Below are 20,114 nucleotides of genomic sequence, written 5' to 3' on the forward strand. Positions count from 1 at the left end.
TTACCGGAGCTACATTGTATATCTGCACGGCTTAAATTGAAACAATGTATTAAACATAACATACATGCATCAAATACGCATAAATTAGAAGAGAAATAAATTGTCAAGCACTTTTAAATGGCAAAACAGTTTCAAAAGTGAACGCAACGTTGTAGTTAGCTAGCGATTCAAACCAGCATCCAACATTTGGACATCTCACCCCAGTGGGCAGTAAATTACAAAAGCGTGCTTTTGTTAAGTTTCACTCTTATTAGATCGGCTGTAAGATAGACAGAACGGCAGTCTAGCCCCAGTGAGCATATATCGTCTGGAAACTCTCTTGTGTCAGAGAGGCAGTGTTGTCAATAAAGTACTTTGCATTCAAAATAGCCAGGATTACGAATGCTGGTACCAAGTTAATACAGAGTAGCTGTACTCAAGTAAACTAAAGGCAAGCCCAAGTGGGCAAGTCAACCTAACACAAAGCGAACATATTCAACAGGCATGTCAGTCTATCGTATATTCTTTCCATCCGCAGTTGTCCAAATCCTCTGTCTAAATAAACAGGAAAGTTCATACAGTCTCTATTGTCATACGTGCTCCATTTGTTCTTGTATCATAGCCGTGAAAAACATGAATTCTCCTTATTCAGCTTCCCAAAAGATCTGTGAAAGTGAAATAGAAAGACGTGACTCCAAGGATAATAAAGTGTTTATAAAAACAACATACAACTCACATACCATTTAAAATCTCAGGTTTGAAGCGCAAACAAAAAACAACTTGTTATTAACCAAGATGTACAGACAGTTCCTCATCAAGATTATGGCCTTCCGGCTGCATAGTGTGGTACTTTATGATGAGTTTAGATTCAAGTCTTCGTAGTTCCTGTATTCTGTCACCCCCTCTCTCTCTAGCGGGCACAGAGATTAGAACACAAAAAGACAATAGGCTGGCATTGCTTTTATGATGCTGAGCAAAATGCCTTGTGATGGGGTATTGTTTATCCCCTTTCGTGATCGCTCGCATATGCTCAAGCACCCTCTTTTTGGCAGGATGTTTAGTACTACCAATGTAATACAATTGGCAGGGACACTTTAGTGCATAGACTATATGGTCAGTAAGACATGAGACATGGGTTCGGATTCTGAAAGCATCAACCTTTTTAGACAGTCTGACTTCTCTGGTATTTTTGCTGAATCTACAGGCTTTACACTTTCTGCATGCGAAGAATCCTCTGACAGGATTACTCTTACTATTGCCAGGGATTAATGTAGTGCACAGCATATCTTTGAGGGATTTAGCTCTACGGTAAGTGATTTGGGGATGTTCACTTATTCCCTTATTGAGATCTTTGTCAAGTTTAAGGACATCCCAGTATTTGCCAATTGCTTTTTTAACATCTCCAGCTTGTCCGTGAAAGTCTGTGATGAACCTAGAGGTTATTTCTTGTGGGTCTTCTTTGTTTTTTTCCTTCATGATACTTTTTCTGTCTCTGGAATTCACTTTCTTAATAGCTGAGGCAATACGTTTCTTGCCATATCCTCTCTGTCTAAAACGTTCGGTCATGGTGTTGACCAAAAGGGCAAAGTCATTTTCATTTGAACAATTACGTTTTGCAAGTAAGAATTCGCCCAACGGAATAGAGTTGACAAGATTGTCAGGGTGGCAGCTCTGGGCATGTAGAAGGCTGTTGCCAGCCGTTTTCTTTCTAAACAGGATTGATGACAGAACATTGTCTTCGACTTTGATTTTTAAATCAAGGAAGTCGATCTCTTTTTGATCTACATGACTCGTAAATGAAATGTTGAATTCGTTGATATTGAGTGACTCTACGAATTTGGATGCCTCTTCAGTGGTTCCATCCCAGATGACGAAAATATTATCAATGTACCTAAGCCATTTGACGACTTTAGTGTGGTATTGTTGGGACTGCCGGACCACCTGCTCCTCCCACCAGCCTAGGTACAACCCGGCAAAGCTGGGGGCGAAGCAGGTTCCCATCGCAGTCCCAAGGAGCTGGTCGTACACATCTCCATTAAATAGAAAGAAGTACTGGGTGAGGCAAAGTAGTGCCATATCGAGTATCATTTCAGTATGGAAAAGATACGAGATTGACCTTGTTTTAAGGAAAAATCTACATGCTTGGATTCCTAGTTGGTGTGGGATACAAGTATAAAGACTGTTGACATCTAATGTCATTAACAGCCAACTTGGTTTCCAACCTACACCTTCTATTTTTCGCAAAAAATCTCCTGAATCTCTGAGGTAAGAGGGGAGTTCTTGCACAAGAGGTTTAAGGAAAAAGTCGACATATTTCGACGTGTTTTCCCAACAACTTCCCCTTGAGGAGACAATTGGTCTTCCCGGTGGTTTGGTCATACACTTGTGCAATTTAGGGAGGAGATACAGGGATGGTATTTTGGGATGTTTACATTGGAGAAAGTTGCATTCTTCGCTTTCAATGCGACCCCTGTCTTTCCACTCAATTAATTGGGTCTGATATTTAATGGAACTAGCATTGCATATGGCTCTACTGCTTCTCTCATATTTATCAGTGTCACTGAGCTGCGAGAGGCGAGTACCACGATATTTCCTCCCTTGCCAGACTTCTTTTTGACAATCGTTCTGTCTTTACTCAATTCCCCAATGGCAATAAATTGCAGTTTTGAGAGTTTAGGTTTCCCATATCTCATTTTCTTTGAGATTTTCATGAATTCTCCAATAACACCTTTTTCGAAAATATCTATGGAGTCATTGATAATCTGAGGGAGGAAAACAGATTTAGGTTTAAACCCACTCTGCACATTACAATCAAGACTGACATTTTCATTGATCAGATTCAAAATCGGATTATCAATAATGTTAGGGTTACCACCCAGATCGTGTAAAAGATGCAACATCTCTGCATCTTCCATTGCAATGTTACTAGGTTTATTCGTTATCTCTCCCGAGTCAAGATTAACCCTTGTTGCAAACCACTTGCGGAGTCTCAATTTTCGAGTAAAGTAGAATAAGTCTTTGAGTAAAACCAAATGATGAAGTAGGGCAAAAAGAAAGGCCTAAGGAAGGTACCTCAGTTTCCATGCGATTAAGCTCTCTATTGGACAGATTGATGACGGTCTTGGCTTTCATCATTTCTCCTTCCGTTGGCCCCGCGTTCTGGATCCCACTGGGCTCGATACATCGTTCCTGATTGTTGTGTTTGATTTTGTTGCGCCTCTTCCTCCTCGCCCTTGTCTTCTTTGTCCTCCCGCATTGCTTTTTTGCTGGGCTGCTCTTCTCCCTTGTGCCACGAGTGCAAATTCCATTAAAATCTTGTCTTTTGGGCTAAGGAGACCTGGGCTTCTTGTTTGTTGGGCTCCCTCCGCTACTTCATTTCTTCCATTTGACTGAACCTCTTTACTCTGAGCATCCGGAGCTGTGACAGATTCTGCAGTTACATTGCTCCTAGCGCTGGGTTCATTTGGTTTGGCTTGCAAATGGTCATATTTACGCGCGAATGTTAGGACTTGACCACACTCATAATCGATCCGGTCTCTTGTGAATTTTTTTTCTTTTTTCTCTCGAATTTCCTTTTCGATTTTATCTAATTTCATTTCCATTTTCGCCATTTCGGTGTCAAAATCACCCATGTTGTCATACATTTCTTTGAGTCTAGTTGTTACTTCGTCAATTTCAATTGCCAGTTTGTCTACGTCTTTAGAGGCATATTTTACAAGCAATTTCAGCATAATTATGGAGCAGTTGTGGCTATTATTGGCCCACTCTTCCACCATCTCGGGATCGGGCTCGTTAAATGTGGGAGTAGTATATATGCGTAAGCCTCTCGGCACTCTATTGGCTTCAATATACTTTTGCAATGTCATTGATTCCCACCATTTATTCTGCTCACTCTTTAATAATTTCCAAAGTCTGTTCCAAAGTTCTTGTTTGTTTGGGGCTGCTCCTCCGGCTGTCCTTTGCTCATTCCCACTGTTCACTGGCACATTGGGATTTATTCCAGAGACATTTTATTGGCCGCTTCAAACCTTTTTGTAATCCTGGTTGAAGCCATTTGAAATAGCTAATCAATTACGTATAATGAGACTCAAAAAGTATGTGTCCGCGTGCTTAATTCTGCAGACGATAACCACCACGTTATTGTTAGTGGTTTATCAGTCTTCCGCTTGCCCTTCCAAATATTAAACGGCACTCTCAGTCTCGTTTTCAGGGAAAATAACGTTGTTGCCTCACTCACCGTTTGCAGTTTGTAGACTACTTCTCGGCAGACCAAATTCCGATTAGTCACCTCGTACTAACACTCCTGCCGTCCCTGTTACTTTTGTGAGGTTCGGGAAAACGTTGACAAAATGGGATGCATAAACGCCACAATAAGCGTTGGGAGGGCGGACGGGGGTCCTTATGACGTCAAAATCCAAAACTACTGTTTGCTTGAAGACCCCTGCCACTGCCAGCGGCGGGCCCCGACGGGATAGCGAATCCCCAATATTCCAAAACGTATCCTCCAGTAAGTCAGAAAAGGATTGTCCGGGCCACGTAAGTGCAGAAAAGCTTGCTTTATTTCTTGAGCTTCACTCGACTCATTTCGAAGGCAAGCCTTCTTTATCACGAGTGCGAGTGTTTGTGTTTGTTTCAGTAATATAGAAGTCACGTGATACAAAAATGGAAAACAGACTTGCAGAGCCGAAAATTACCGGAGCTACATTGTATATCTGCACGGCTTAAATTGAAACAATGTATTAAACATAACATACATGCATCAAATACGCATAAATTAGAAGAGAAATAAATTGTCAAGCACTTTTAAATGGCAAAACAGTTTCAAAAGTGAACGCAACGTTGTAGTTAGCTAGCGATTCAAACCAGCATCCAACATTTGGACATCCCGCCCCAGTGGGCAGTAAATTACAAAACGTGCTTTTGTTAAGTTTCACTATTATTAGATCGGCTGTAAGATAGACAGAACGGCAGTCTAGCCCCAGTGGGCATATATCGTCTGGAAACTCTCTTGTGTCAGACAGGCAGTGTTGTCAATAAAGTACTTTGCATTCAAAATAGCCAGGATTACGAATGCTGGTACCAAGTTAATACAGAGTAGCTGTACTCAAGTAAACTAAAGACCAGCCCAAGTGGGCAAGTCAACCTAACACAAAGCGAACATATTCAACAGGCATGTCAGTCTATCGTATATTCTTTCCATCCACAATTGTCCAAATCCTCTGTCTAAATAAACAGGAAAGTTCATACAGTCTCTATTGTCATACGTGCTCCATTTGTTCTTGTATCATAGCAGTGAAAAACATGAATTCTCCTTATTCAGCTTCCCAAAAGTTCTGTGAAAGTGAAATAGAAAGACATGACTCCAAGGATAATAAAGTGTGTATAAAAACAACATACAACTCACATACCATTTAAAATCTCAGGTTTGAAGCTTAAACAAAAAACAACTTGTTATTAACCATGATGTACAGACAGTTCCTCATCAAGATTATGGCCTTCCGGCTGCATAGTGTGGTACTTTATGATGAGTTTAGATTCAAGTCATCGTAGTTCCTGTATTCTGTCACCCCCTCTCTCTCTAGCGGGCACAGAGATTAGAACACAAAAAGACAATAGGCTGGCATTGCTTTTATGATGCTAGGCAAAATGCCTTGCGATGGGGTATTGTTTATCCCCTTTCGTGATCGCTCGCATATGCTCAAGCACCCTCTTTTTGGCAGGATGTTTAGTACTACCTATGTAATACAATTGGCAGGGACACTTTAGTGCATAGACTACATGGTCAGTAAGACATGAGACATGGGTAAGGATTCTGAAAGGATCAACCTTTTTAGACAGTCTGACTTCTCTGGTATTTTTGCTGAATCTACAGGCTTTACACTTTCCGCATACGAAGAACCCTCTGACAGGGTTACTCTTACTATTGCCAGGGATTAATGTAGTGCACAGCATATCTTTGAGGGATTTAGCTCTACGGTAAGTGATTTGGGGATGTTCACTTATTCCCTTATTGAGATCTTTGTCAAGTTTAAGGACATCCCAGTATTTGCCATTTGCTTTTTTAACATCTCCAGCTTGTCCGTGAAAGTCTGTGATGAACCTAGAGGTTATTTCTTGTGGGTCTTCTTTGGTTTTTTCTTTCATGATACTTTTTCTGTCTATGGAATTCACTTTCTTAATAGCTGAGGCAATACATTTCTTGCCATATCCTCTCTGTCTATCCAACATCTCCCTCCAAAAGAGAAAGCAGAGGCCTTGGGTAATGCTTTATTGCTCAGGTACAAAATGTCAGTGGCGGCGAATGTATTTCGGCGAACTTCGTGCCTTCCTCAGCGCCCTTCACTGAGCGGAGCCAGTCAATTTAGTCCCATAGTCCTGCCTCTCTTATTCAGATTGCTGAGGCCAATACGCTCCTCCCCCTAGCTGATGTAGATCACCTGTTGGTAGTAAAGTGTAAATGCCGAACTCCAACTCCCACAATGCAACATGATAATGCATCTAGGTCGGCGGTGTGGGGGATAGTATTCCAATGATGGCAGGCGTATTGTCTTTATGCAGGCATGGCGAAAATACCCCACAGCCAGCACTGAAGCTCCAAAACAACACCTCTAATCCCCTCGATCCACCGTATATATATGAATGTATGTATTTATGTATGTTTATATGTACATGTACCTGTATATGCATGTATATATTTGTGTATATATATATGCATATGCACATGTATGTGCATGTATGTGTGGAACAGGAGGTGCCCTTAATTTGTGGGGTGCTTGCGGGAACATCGGCAATCCTTTTTAAAACTTTTTTTGAATGTGAGTGGCGGCGGCGACCCACTTGCGTTTTACTAAACGATCAGTCCCAGAAAGCATTGCTTCAGGTGGTACACCTGAGCACAATTATTGTGGGGATTTACTGCTGTTTGCCGCATGCCGTCATGTCACATGGTCTGCCACTGAAGAGGGCGTTGGCCCGAAACGCGTCTGGCAGGAAAACCGAAAAGGACTTTTTCACGGCTTGTGCAATTGCTTTGGCATAATTTCCTACCTGTAAGTGCATCCCACCTAGGGGGAACTCTTTCTTCTTTTTGATAGCGGCCAGCCCGTTTGCTGGATTGCACTACCGCGAAAAAATTGCGGGTCCACAGCTACCTTATTTGGGCAGCTAACTGTGGAACCGGAGGTGCCCTTTATTTGCGGGGTGCTTGCGGGAACATAGACAATCCTTTTAAAAACTCTTTTTGAATGTGAGTGGCGGCGGCGACCCACTTGGGTTTTACTAAACCACCAGTCCCAGAAAGCATTGCTTCAGGTGGTACACCTGAGCACAATTATTGTGGAGATTTACTGATGTTTGCCACATGCCGTCATGTCACATGGTCTGCCACTGAAGAGGGCGTTGGCCCGAAACGCGTCTTGCAGGAAAACCGAAAAGGACTTTGTTCACAGCTCGTGCCCTTGCTTTGGCATAATTTCCTACCTGTAAGTGCATCCCACCTAGGGGCAACTCTTTCTTCTTTTTGATAGCGGCGAGCCCGGTAGCGGGATCGCACAACCGCAAAAAAATTGCGGGTCCATAGCTACCTTATTTGGGCAGCTAACTGTGGAACAGGAGGTGCCCTTTATTTGCAGGGTGCTTGAGGGAACATCGGCAATCCTTTAAAAAACCTTTTTTTGAATGTGAGTGCGGGCGGCGACCCACTTGGGTTTTACTAAACCACCAGTCCCAGAAAGCATTGCTTCAGGTGGTACACCTAAGCACAATTATTGTGGGGATTTACTGGTGTTTGCCGCATGCCGTCATGTGACATGGTCTGCCAATAAAGAGGGCGTTGGCCCGAAACGCCTCTGGCAGGAAAACCGAAAAGGACTTTGTTCACGGCTCGTGCCCTTGCTTTGGCATACTTTCCTACCTGTAAGTACATCCCACCTAGGGGCAGCTCTTTCTTCTATTTGATAGCTGCCAGCCTGGTCGCGGGATTCCACGACCGCTAAAAAATTGCCGGTCCACAGCTACCTTATTTGGGCAGCTAACTGTGGAACCGGAGGTGCCCTTTATTTGCGGGGTGCTTGCGGTAACTTCGGCAATCCTTTTAAAAATGTTTTTGAATGTGAGTGGCGTCGGCGACCCACTTGGGTTTTACTGAACCACCAGTCCCAGAATGCATTGCTTCAGGTGGTACACCTGAGCACAATTATTTTGGGGATTTACTGGTGTTTGCCGCATGCCGTCATGTCACATGGTCTGCCACTGAAGAGGGCGTTGGCCCGAAACGCGTCTGGCAGGAAAACCGAAAAGGACTTTGTTCACGGCTCGTGCCCTTGCTTTGGCATAATTTCCTACCTGTAAGTGCATCCCACCTAGGGGCAACTCTTTCTTCTTTTTGATAGCGGCCAGCCCGGTCGCGGGATTGCACTATCGCGAAAAAATTGCGGGTCCACACCGACCTTATTTGGGCAGCTAACTCTGGAACAGGAGGTGCCCTTTATTTGCGGGGTGCTTGCAGGTACGTCGGCAATCCTTTTTAAAACTTTTTTTAATGTGAGTGGCGGCGGCGACCCTCTTGGGTTTTACTAAACCACCAGTCCCAGAAAGCATTGCTTCAGGTGGTACAGCTGAGCACAATTATTGTGGGGATTTACTGGTGTTTGCCGCATGCCGTCATGTCACATGGTCTGCCACTGAAGAGGGCGATGGCCCGAAACGCGTCTGGCATGAAAACCGAAAAGGACTTTGTTCACGGCTCGTGCCCTTGCTTTGGGATACTTTCCTACCTGTAAGTACATCCCACCTAGGGGCAGCTCTTTCTTCTATTTGATAGCGGCCAGCCCGGTCGCGGTATTGCACTACCGTGAAAGAATTGCGGGTCCACAGCTACCTTATTTGGGCAGCTAACTGTGGAACCGGAGGTGCCCTTTATTTGCGGGGTGCTTGCGGTAACTTCGGCAATCCTTTAAAAAACATTTTTTTAATGTGAGTGGCGGCGGCGACCCACTTGGGTTTTACTAAACCAACAGTCCCAGAAAGCATTGCTTCAGGTGGTACACCTGAGCACAATTATTTTGGGAATTTACTGGTGTTTGCCGCATGCCGTCATGTCACATGGTCTGCCACTGAAGAGGGCGTTGGCCCGAAACGCGTCTGGCAGGAAAACCGAAAAGGACTTTGTTCACGGCTCGTGCCCTTGCTTTGGCATAATTTCCTACCTGTAAGTGCATCCCACCTAGGGGCAACTCTTTCTTTTTTTTGATAGCGGCCAGCCCGGTCGCGGGATTGCACTATCGCGAAAAAATTGCGGGTCCACAGCTACCTTATTTGGGCAGCTAACTCTGGAACAGGAGGTGCCCTTTATTTGCGGGGTGCTTGCAGGTACGTCGGCAATCCTTTTTAAAACTTTTTTTAATGTGAGTGGCGGAGGCGACCCACTTGGGTTTTACTAAACCACCAGTCCCAGAAAGCATTCCTTCAGGTGGTACACCTGAGCACAATTATTGTGGGGATTTACTGGTGTTTGCCGCATGCCGTCATGTCACATGGTCTGCCACTGAAGAGGGCGATGGCCCGAAACGCGTCTGGCATGAAAACCGAAAAGGACTTTGTTCACGGCTCATGCCCTTGCTTTGGGATACTTTCCTACCTGTAAGTACATCCCACCTAGGGGCAACTCTTTCTTCTGTTTGATAGCAGCCAGCCCGGTAGCGAGATCGTACTACCGTGAAAAAATTGCGAGTCCACAGCTACCGTATTTGGGCAGCTAACTGTGGAACTGGAGGTGCCCTTTATTTACGGGGTGCTTGCTGGAACATCGGCAATCCTTTTGAAAACTTTTTTTTAATGTGAGTGGCGGCGGCGACCCACTTGGGTTTTACTAAACCACCAGTCCCAGAAAGCATTGCTTCAGGTGGTACACCTGAGCACAATTATTTTGGGGATTTTCTGGTGTTTGCCGCATGCCGTCATGTCACATGGTGTGCCACTGAAGAGGGCATTGGCCCGAACGAAACACGTCTGGCAGGAAAACCGAAAAGGACTTTGTTCACAGCTCGTGTCCTTGCTTTGGCATAATTTCCTACCTGTAAGTGCATCTCACCTAGGGGCAACTCTTTCTTCTTTTTGATAGCGGCCAGCCAGGTCGCGGTATTGCACTACCGTGAAAAAATTGCGGGTCCACAGCTACCTTATTTGGGCAGCTAACTGTGGAACCGGAGGTGCCCTTTATTTGCGGGGTGCTTGCGGTAACTTTGGCAATCCTTTTAAAAAAATGTTTTGTATGTGAGTGGCGGCGGCGACCCACTTGGGTTTTACTAAACCACCAGTCCCAGAAAGCATTGCTTCAGGTGGTACACCTGAGCACCATTATTGTGGGGATTTACTGGTGTTTGCCGCATGCCGTCATGTCACATGGTCTGCCACTGAAGAGGGCATTGGCCCAAAACGCGTCTGGCAGGAAAACCGAAAAGGACTTTGTTCACAGCTCGTGTCCTTGCTTTGGCATAATTTCCTACCTGTAAGTGCATCCCACCTAGGGGCAACTCTTTCTTCTTTTTGATAGCAGCCAGCCCGGTCGCGGGATTGCACTACCGCGAAAAAATTGCGGGTCCACAGCTACCTTATTTGGCCATCTAACTGTGGAACAGGAGGTGCCCTTTATTTGCGGGGTGCTTGCGGTAACTTAGGCAATCCTTTTAAAAACTTTTTTTGAATGTGAGTGGCGGCAGCGACCCACTTGGGTTTTAGTGAAACACCAGTCCCAGAATGCATTGCTTCAGGTGGTACACCTGAGCACAATTATTTTGGGGATTTACTGGTGTTTGCCGCATGCCGTCATGTCACATGGTCTACCACTGAAGAGGGCGTGGGCCCAAAACGCGTCTGGCAGGAAAACCGAAAAGGACTTTGTTCACGGCTCGTGCCCTTGCTTTGGCATAATTTCCTTCCTGTAATTGCATCCCACCTAGGGGCAACTCGTTCTTCTTTTTGATAGCGGCGAGCCTGGTCGCGGGATTGCACTACCGCAAAAAATTTTGCGGGTCCACAGCTACCTTATTTGGGCAGCTAACTGTGGAACAGGAGGTTCCCTTTATTTGCGGGGTGCTTGCGGGAACATCGGCAATCCTTTAAAAAACTTTTTTTGAATGTGAGTGCCGGCGGCGACCCACTTGGGTTTTACTCAACCACCAGTCCCAGAAAGCATTGCTTCAGGTGGTACACCTGAGCACGATTATTGTGGGGATTTACTGGTGTTTGCCGCATGCCGTCATGTCACATGGTCTGCCACTGAAGAGGGCGATGGCCCGAAACGCGTCTGGCAGGAAAACCGAAAAGGACTTTGTTCACGGCTCGTGCCCTTGCTTTGGGATACTTTCCTACCTGTAAGTACATACCACATAGGGGCAGCTCTTTCTTCTATTTGATAGCGGCCATCCCGGTCGCGGTATTGCACTACCGTGAAAGAATTGCGGGTCCACAGCTACCTTATTTGGGCAGCTAACTGTGGAACCGGAGGTGCCCTTTATTTGCGGGGTGCTTGAGGTAACTTTGGCAATCCTTTAAAAAAAAAAATGTGAATGTGAGTGGCGGCGGCGACCCACTTGGGTTTTACTAAACCAACAGTCCCAGAAAGCATTGCTTCAGGTGGTACACCTGAGCACAATTATTTTGTGGATTTACCGGTGTTTGCCGCATGCCGTCATGTCACATGGTCTGCCACTGAAGAGGGCGTTGGCCCGAAACGCGTCTGGCAGGAAAACCGAAAAGGACTTTGTTCACGGCTCGTGCCCTTGCTTTGGCATAATTTCCTACCTGTAAGTGCATCCCACCTAGGGGCAACTCTTTCTTCTTTTTGATAGTGGCTAGCCCGGTCGCGGGATTGCACTATCGCGAAAAAATTGCGGGTCCACAGCTACATTATTTGGGCAGCTAACTGTGGAACAGGAGGTGCCCTTTATTTGCGGGGTGCTTGCGGGAACATCTGCAATCCTTTTAAAAACTTTTTTTGAATGTGAGTGGCGGTGGCGACCCACTTGGGTTTTACTAAACCACCAGTCCCAGAAAGCATTGCTTCAGGTGGTACACCTGAGCACAATTATTTTGGGGATTTTCTGGTGTTTGCCGCATGCCGTCATGTCACATGGTCTGCCACTGAAGAGGGCGTTGGCCCGAAACGCGTCTGGCAGGAAAACCGAAAAGGACTTTGTTCACGGCTCGTGCCCTTGCTTTGGCATAATTTCCTACCTGTAAGTGCATCCCACCTAGGGGCAACTCTTTCTTCTTTTTGATAGCGGCCAGCCCGGTCGCGGGATTGCACTATCATGAAAAAATTGCGGGTCCACAGCTACCTTATTTGGGCAGCTAACTGTGGAACAGGAGGTGCCCTTTATTTGCGGGGTGCTTTCGGGAACATCGGCAATCCTTTAAAAAACTTTTTTTGAATGTGAGTGGCGGCGGCGACCTACTTGGGTTTTACTAAACCACCAGTCCCAGAAAGCATTGCTTCAGGTGGTACACCTGATCACAATTTTCGTGGGGATTTACTGGTGTTTGCCGCATGCCGTCATGTCACATGGTCTGCCACTGAAGAGGTCGTTGGCCCGAAACGCGTCTGGCAGGAAAACCGAAAAGGACTTTGTTCACGGCTCGTGCCCTTGCTTTGGGATACTTTCCTACCTGTAAGTACATACCACATAGGGGCAGCTCTTTCTTCTATTTGATAGCGGCCATCCCGGTCGCGGTATTGCACTACCGTGAAAGAATTGCGGTTCCACAGCTACCTTATTTGGCCAGCTAACTGTGGAACCGGAGGTGCCCTTTATTTGCGGGGTGCTTGCGGTAACTTTGGCAATCCTTTTAAAAAAAAAATGTGAATGTGAGTGGCGGCGGCGACCCACTTGGGTTTTACTAAACCAACAGTCCCAGAAAGCATTGCTTCAGGTGGTACACCTGAGCACAATTATTTTGTGGATTTACCGGTGTTTGCCGCATGCCGTCATGTCACATGGTCTGCCACTGAAGAGGACGTTGGCCCGAAACGCGTCTGGCAGGAAAACCGAAAAGGACTTTGTTCACGGCTCGTGCCCTTGCTTTGGCATAATTTCCTACCTGTAAGTGCATCCCACCTAGGGGCAACTCTTTCTGCTTTTTGATAGTGGGTAGCCCGGTCGCGGGATTGCACTATCGCGAAAAAATTGCGGGTCCACAGCTACCTTATTTGGGCAGCTAACTGTGGAACAGGAGGTGCCCTTTATTTGCGGGGTGCTTACGGGAACATCTGCAATCCTTTTAAAAACTTTTTTTGAATGTGAGTGGCGGCGGCGACCCACTTGGGTTTTACTAAACCACCAGTCCCAGAAAGCATTGCTTCAGGTGGTACACCTGAGCACAATTATTTTGGGGATATTCTGGTGTTTGCCGCATGCCGTCATGTCACATGGTCTGCCACTGAAGTGGACGTTGGCCCGAAACGCGTCTGGCAGGAAAACCGAAAAGGACTTTGTTCACGGCTCGTGCCCTTGCTTTGGCATAATTTCCTACCTGTAAGTGCATCCCACCTAGGGGCAACTCATTCTTCTTTTTGATAGCGGCCAGCCCGGTCCCGGGATTGCACTATCATGAAAAACTTGCGGGTCCACAGCAACCTTATTTGGGCAGCTAACTGTGGAACAGGAGGTGCCCTTTATTTGCGGGGTGCTTGCGGGAACATGGGCAATCCTTTAAAAAACTTTTTTTGAATGTGAGTGGCGGCGGCGACCTACTTGGGTTTTACTAAACCACCAGTCCCAGAAAGCATTGCTTCAGGTGGTACACCTGATCACAATTTTCGTGGGGATTTACTGGTGTTTGCCGCATGCCGTCATGTCACATGGTCTGCCACTGAAGAGGTCGTTGGCCCGAAACGCGTCTGGCAGGAAAACCGAAAAGGACTTTGTTCACGGCTCGTGCCCTTGCTTTGGCATACTTTCCTACCTGTAAGTACATCCCACCTAGGGGCAGCTCTTTCTTCTATTTGATAGCGGCCAGCCCGGTCGCGGTATTGCACTACCGTGAAAGAATTGCGGGTCCACAGCTACCTTATTTGGGCAGCTAACTGTGGAACCGGAGGTGCCCTTTATTTGCCGGGTGCTTGCGGTAACTTCGGCAATCCTTTTAAAAAAACAATTTTGAATGTGAGTGGTGGCGGCGATCCACTTGGGTTTTACTAAACCACCAGTCCCAGAAAGCATTGCTTCAGGTGGTACACCTGAGCACAATTATTTTGGGGATTTACTGGTGTTTGCCGCATGCTGTCATGTCACATGGTCTGCCACTGAAGAGGGCGTTGGCCCGAAACGCGTCTGGCAGGAAAACCGAAAAGGACTTTGTTCACAGCTCGTGCCCTTGCTTTGGCATAATTTCCTACCTGTAAGTGCATCCCACCTAGGGGCAACTCTTTTTTCTTTTTGATAGTGGCTAGCCCGGTCGTGGGATTGCACTATCGCGAAAAAATTGCGGGTCCACAGCTACATTATTTGGGCAGCTAACTGTGGAACAGGAGGTGCCCTTTATTTGCGGGGTGCTTGCGGGAACATCTGCAATCCTTTTAAAAACTTTTTTTGAATGTGAGTGGCGGTGGCGACCCACTTGGGTTTTACTAAACCACCAGTCCCAGAAAGCATTGCTTCAGGTGGTACACCTGAGCACAATTATTTTTGGGATTTTCTGGTGTTTGCCGCATGCCGTCATGTCACATGGTCTGCCACTGAAGAGGGCGTTGGCCCGAAACGCGTCTGGCAGGAAAACCGAAAAGGACTTTGTTCACGGCTCGTGCCCTTGCTTTGGCATAATTTCCTACCTGTAAGTGCATCCCACCTAGGGGCAACTCTTTCTTCTTTTTGATAGCGGCCAGCCCGGTCGCGGGATTGCACTATCATGAAAAAATTGCGGGTCCACAGCTACCTTATTTGGGCAGCTAACTGTGGAACAGGAGGTGCCCTTTATTTGCGGGGTGCTTTCGGGAACATCGGCAATCCTTTAAAAAACTTTTTTTGAATGTGAGTGGCGGCGGCGACCTACTTGGGTTTTACTAAACCACCAGTCCCAGAAAGCATTGCTTCAGGTGGTACACCTGATCACAATTTTCGTGGGGATTTACTGGTGTTTGCCGCATGCCGTCATGTCACATGGTCTGCCACTGAAGAGGTCGTTGGCCCGAAACGCGTCTGGCAGGAAAACCGAAAAGGACTTTGTTCATGGCTCGTGCCCTTGCTTTGGGATACTTTCCTACCTGTAAGTACATACCACATAGGGGCAGCTCTTTCTTCTATTTGATAGCGGCCATCCCGGTCGCGGTATTGCACTACCGTGAAAGAATTGCGGGTCCACAGCTACCTTATTTGGGCAGCTAACTGTGGAACCGGAGGTGCCCTTTATTTGCGGGGTGCTTGCGGTAACTTTGGCAATCCTTTAAAAAAAAAAATGTGAATGTGAGTGGCGGCGGCGACCCACTTGGGTTTTACTAAACCAACAGTCCCAGAAAGCATTGCTTCAGGTGGTACACCTGAGCACAATTATTTTGCGGATTTACCGGTGTTTGCCGCATGCCGTCATGTCACATGGTCTGCCACTGAAGAGGACGTTGGCCCGAAACGCGTCTGGCAGGAAAACCGAAAAGGACTTTGTTCACGGCTCGTGCCCTTGCTTTGGCATAATTTCCTACCTGTAAGTGCATCCCACCTAGGGGCAACTCTTTCTTCTTTTTGATAGTGGCTAGCCCGGTCGCGGGATTGCACTATCGCGAAAAAATTGCGGGTCCACAGCTACATTATTTGGGCAGCTAACTGTGGAACAGGAGGTGCCCTTTATTTGCGGGGTGCTTGCGGGAACATCTGCAATCCTTTTAAAAACTTTTTTGGAATGTGAGTGGCGGTGGCGACCCACTTGGGTTTTACTAAACCACCAGTCCCAGAAAGCATTGCTTCAGGTGGTACACCTGAGCACAATTATTTTGGGGATTTTCTGGTGTTTGCCGCATGCCTTCATGTCACATGGTCTGCCACTGAAGAGGGCGTTGGCCCGAAACGCGTCTGGCAGGAAAACCGAAAAGGACTTCGTTCACGGCTCGTGCCCTTGCTTTGGCATAATTTCCTACCTGTAAGTGCATCCCACCTAGGGGCAACTCTTTCTTCTTTTTGATAGCGGCCAGCCCGGTCGCGGGATTGCACTATCATGAAAAAATTGCGGGTCCACAGCTACCTTATTTGGGCAGCTAACTGTGGAACAGGAGGTGCCCTTTATTTGCGGGGTGCTTTCGGGAACATCGGCAATCCTTTAAAAAACTTTTTTTGAATGTGAGTGGCGGCGGCGACCTACTTGGGTTTTACTAAACCACCAGTCCCAGAAAGCATTGCTTCAGGTGGTACACCTGATCACAATTTTCGTGGGGATTTACTGGTGTTTGCCGCATGCCGTCATGTCACATGGTCTGCCACTGAAGAGGTAGTTGGCCCGAAACGCGTCTGGCAGGAAAACCGAAAAGGACTTTGTTCACGGCTCATGCCCTTGCTTTGGGATACTTTCCTACCTGTAAGTACATACCACATAGGGGCAGCTCTTTCTTCTATTTGATAGCGGCCATCCCGGTCGCGGTATTGCACTACCGTGAAAGAATTGCGGGTCCACAGCTACCTTATTTGGGCAGCTAACTGTGGAACCGGAGGTGCCCTTTATTTGCGGGGTGCTTGCGGTAACTTTGGCAATCCTTTTAAAAAAAAAATGTGAATGTGAGTGGCGGCGGCGACCCACTTGGGTTTTACTAAACCAACAGTCCCAGAAAGCATTGCTTCAGGTGGTACACCTGAGCACAATTATTTTGTGGATTTACCGGTGTTTGCCGCATGCCGTCATGTCACATGGTCTGCCACTGAAGAGGACGTTGGCCCGAAACGCGTCTGGCAGGAAAACCGAAAAGGACTTTGTTCACGGCTCGTGCCCTTGCTTTGGCATAATTTCCTACCTGTAAGTGCATCCCACCTAGGGGCAACTCTTTCTTCTTTTTGATAGTGGGTAGCCCGGTTGCGGGATTGCACTATCGCGAAAAAATTGCGGGTCCACAGCTACCTTATTTGGGCAGCTAACTGTGGAACAGGAGGTGCCCTTTATTTGCGGGGTGCTTACGGGAACATCTGCAATCCTTTTAAAAACTTTTTTTGAATGTGAGTGGCGGCGGCGACCCACTTGGGTTTTACTAAACCACCAGTCCCAGAAAGCATTGCTTCAGGTGGTACACCTGAGCACAATTATTTTGGGGATATTCTGGTGTTTGCCGCATGCCGTCATGTCACATGGTCTGCCACTGAAGAGGGCGTTGGCCCGAAACGCGTCTGGCAGGAAAACCGAAAAGGACTTTGTTCACGGCTCGTGCCCTTGCTTTGGCATAATTTCCTACCTGTAAGTGCATCCCACCTAGGGGCAACTCATTCTTCTTTTTGATAGCGGCCAGCCCGGTCGCGGGATTGCACTATCATGAAAAAATTGCGGGTCCACAGCTACCTTATTTGGGCAGCTAACTGTGGAACAGGAGGTGCCCTTTATTTGCGGGGTGCTTGCGGGAACATCGGCAATCCTTTAAAAAACTTTTTTTGAATGTGAGTGGCGGCGGCGACCTACTTAGGTTTTACTAAACCACCAGTCCCAGAAAGCATTGCTTCAGGTGGTACACCTGATCACAATTTTCGTGGGGATTTACTGGTGTTTGCCGCATGCCGTCATGTCACATGGTCTGCCACTGAAGAGGTCGTTGGCCCGAAACGCGTCTGGCAGGAAAACCGAAAAGGACTTTGTTCACGGCTCGTGCCCTTGCTTTGGCATACTTTCCTACCTGTAAGTACATCCCACCTAGGGGCAGCTCTTTCTTCTATTTGATAGCGGCCAGCCCGGTCGCGGTATTGCACTACCGTGAAAGAATTGCGGGTCCACAGCTACCTTATTTGGGCAGCTAACTGTGGAACCGGAGGTGCCCTTTATTTGCCGGGTGCTTGCGGTAACTTCGGCAATCCTTTTAAAAAAACAATTTTGAATGTGAGTGGTGGCGGCGATCCACTTGGGTTTTACTAAACCACCAGTCCCAGAAAGCATTGCTTCAGGTGGTACACCTGAGCACAATTATTTTGGGGATTTACTGGTGTTTGCCGCATGCTGTCATGTCACATGGTCTGCCACTGAAGAGGGCGTTGGCCCGAAACGCGTCTGGCAGGAAAACCGAAAAGGACTTTGTTCACAGCTTGTGTCCTTGCTTTGGCATAATTTCCTACCTCTAAGTGCATCCCACCTAGGGGCAACTCTTTCTTCTTTTTGATAGCGGCCAGCCCAGTCGCGGGATTGCACTACCGCGAAAAAATTGCGGGTCCACAGCTACCTTATTTGGGCATCTAACTGTGGCACAGGAGGTGCCCTTTATTTGCGGTGTGCTTGCGGGAACATCGGCAATCCTTTAAAAAACCTTTTTTGAATGTGAGTGGCGGCGGCGACCTACTTGGGTTTTACTAAACCACCAGTCCCAGAAAGCATTGCTTCAGGTGGTACGTCTGAGCACAATTATTGTGGGGATTTACTGGTGTTTGCCGCATGCCGTCATGTCACATAGTCTGCCACTGAAGAGGGCGTTGGCCCGAAACGCGTCTGGCAGGAAAACCGAAAAGGACTTCGTTCACGGCTCGTGCCCTTGCTTTGGCATACTTTCTTACCTGTACGTACATCCCACCTAGGGGCAGCTCTTTCTTCTATTTCATAGCGGCCAGCCCAGTCGCGGTATTGCACTACCGTGAAAAAATTGCGTGTCCACAGCTACCTTATGTGGGCAGCTAACTGTGGAACAGGAGGTGCCCTTCATTTGCGGGGTGCTTGCGGGAACATCGGCAATCCTTTAAAAAACTTTTTTTGAATGTGAGTGGCGGCGGCGACCCACTTGGATTTTACTAAACCAACAGTCCCAGAAAGCATTGCTTCAGGTGGTACACCTGAGCACAAGTATTGTGGGGATTTACTGGTGTTTGCCGTATGCCGTCATGTCACATGGTCTGCCACTGAAGAGGGCATTGGCCCGAAACGCGCCTGGCAGAAAACCGAAAAGGACTTTGTTCACAGCTTGTGTCCTTGCTTTGGCATATTTTCCTACCTGTAAGTGCATCCCACCTAGGGGCAACTCTTTCTTCTTTTTGATAGCGGCCAGCCCGGTCGTGGGATTGCACTATCGCGGAAAAATTGCGGTCCACAGCTACCTTATTTGGGCATCTAACTGTGGAACAGGAGGTGCCCTTTATTTGCGGGGTGCTTGCGGGAACATCGGAAATCCTTTAAAAAACTTTTTTTGAATGTGAGTGGTGGCGGCGACCTACTTGGGTTTTACTAAACCACCAGTCCCAGAAAGCATTGCTTCAGGTGGTACACCTGAGCACAATTATTGTGGGGATTTACTGGTGTTTGCCGCATGCCGTCATGTCACATGGTCGGCCTCTGAAGAGGGCGTTGGCCCGTAATGCGTCTGGCAGGAAAACCGAAAAGGACTTTTTCACGGCTTGTGCCCTTGCTTTGACATAATTTCCTACCTGTAAGTGCATCCTACCTAGGGGCAACTCTTTCTTCTTTTTGATACCGGCCAGCCCGGTCGCGGGATTTCACTATCGCGAAAAAATTGTGGGTCCACAGCTACCTTATTTGGGCAGCTAACTGAGGAACAGGAGGTGCCCTTTATTTGCGGGGTGCTTGCGGGAACATCGGCAATCCTTTTGAAAACTTTTTTGGGAATGTGAGTGGCGGCGGCAACACACTTGGGTTTTACTAAACCACCAGTCCCAGAAAGCATTGCTTCAGGTGGTACACCTGAGCACAATTATTGTGGGGATTTACTGGTGTTTGCCGCATGCCGTCATGTCAAATGGTCTGCCACTGAAGAGGGCATTGGCCCGAAACGCGTCTGGCAGGAAAACCGAAAAGGACTTTGTTCACAGCTCGTGCCCTTGCTTTGGCATACTTTCCTACCTGTAAGTACATCCCACCTAGTGGCAGCTCTTTCTTCTACTTGATAGCAGCCAGCCCGGTTGCGGGATTGCACTACCGCGAAAAAATTGCGGGTCCACAGCTACCTTATTTGGGCAGCTAACTGT

Source organism: Lissotriton helveticus, chromosome 4_1 (genome assembly GCF_964261635.1).
Source record: "Lissotriton helveticus chromosome 4_1, aLisHel1.1, whole genome shotgun sequence".
Taxonomy (NCBI): Eukaryota; Metazoa; Chordata; class Amphibia; order Caudata; family Salamandridae; genus Lissotriton; species Lissotriton helveticus.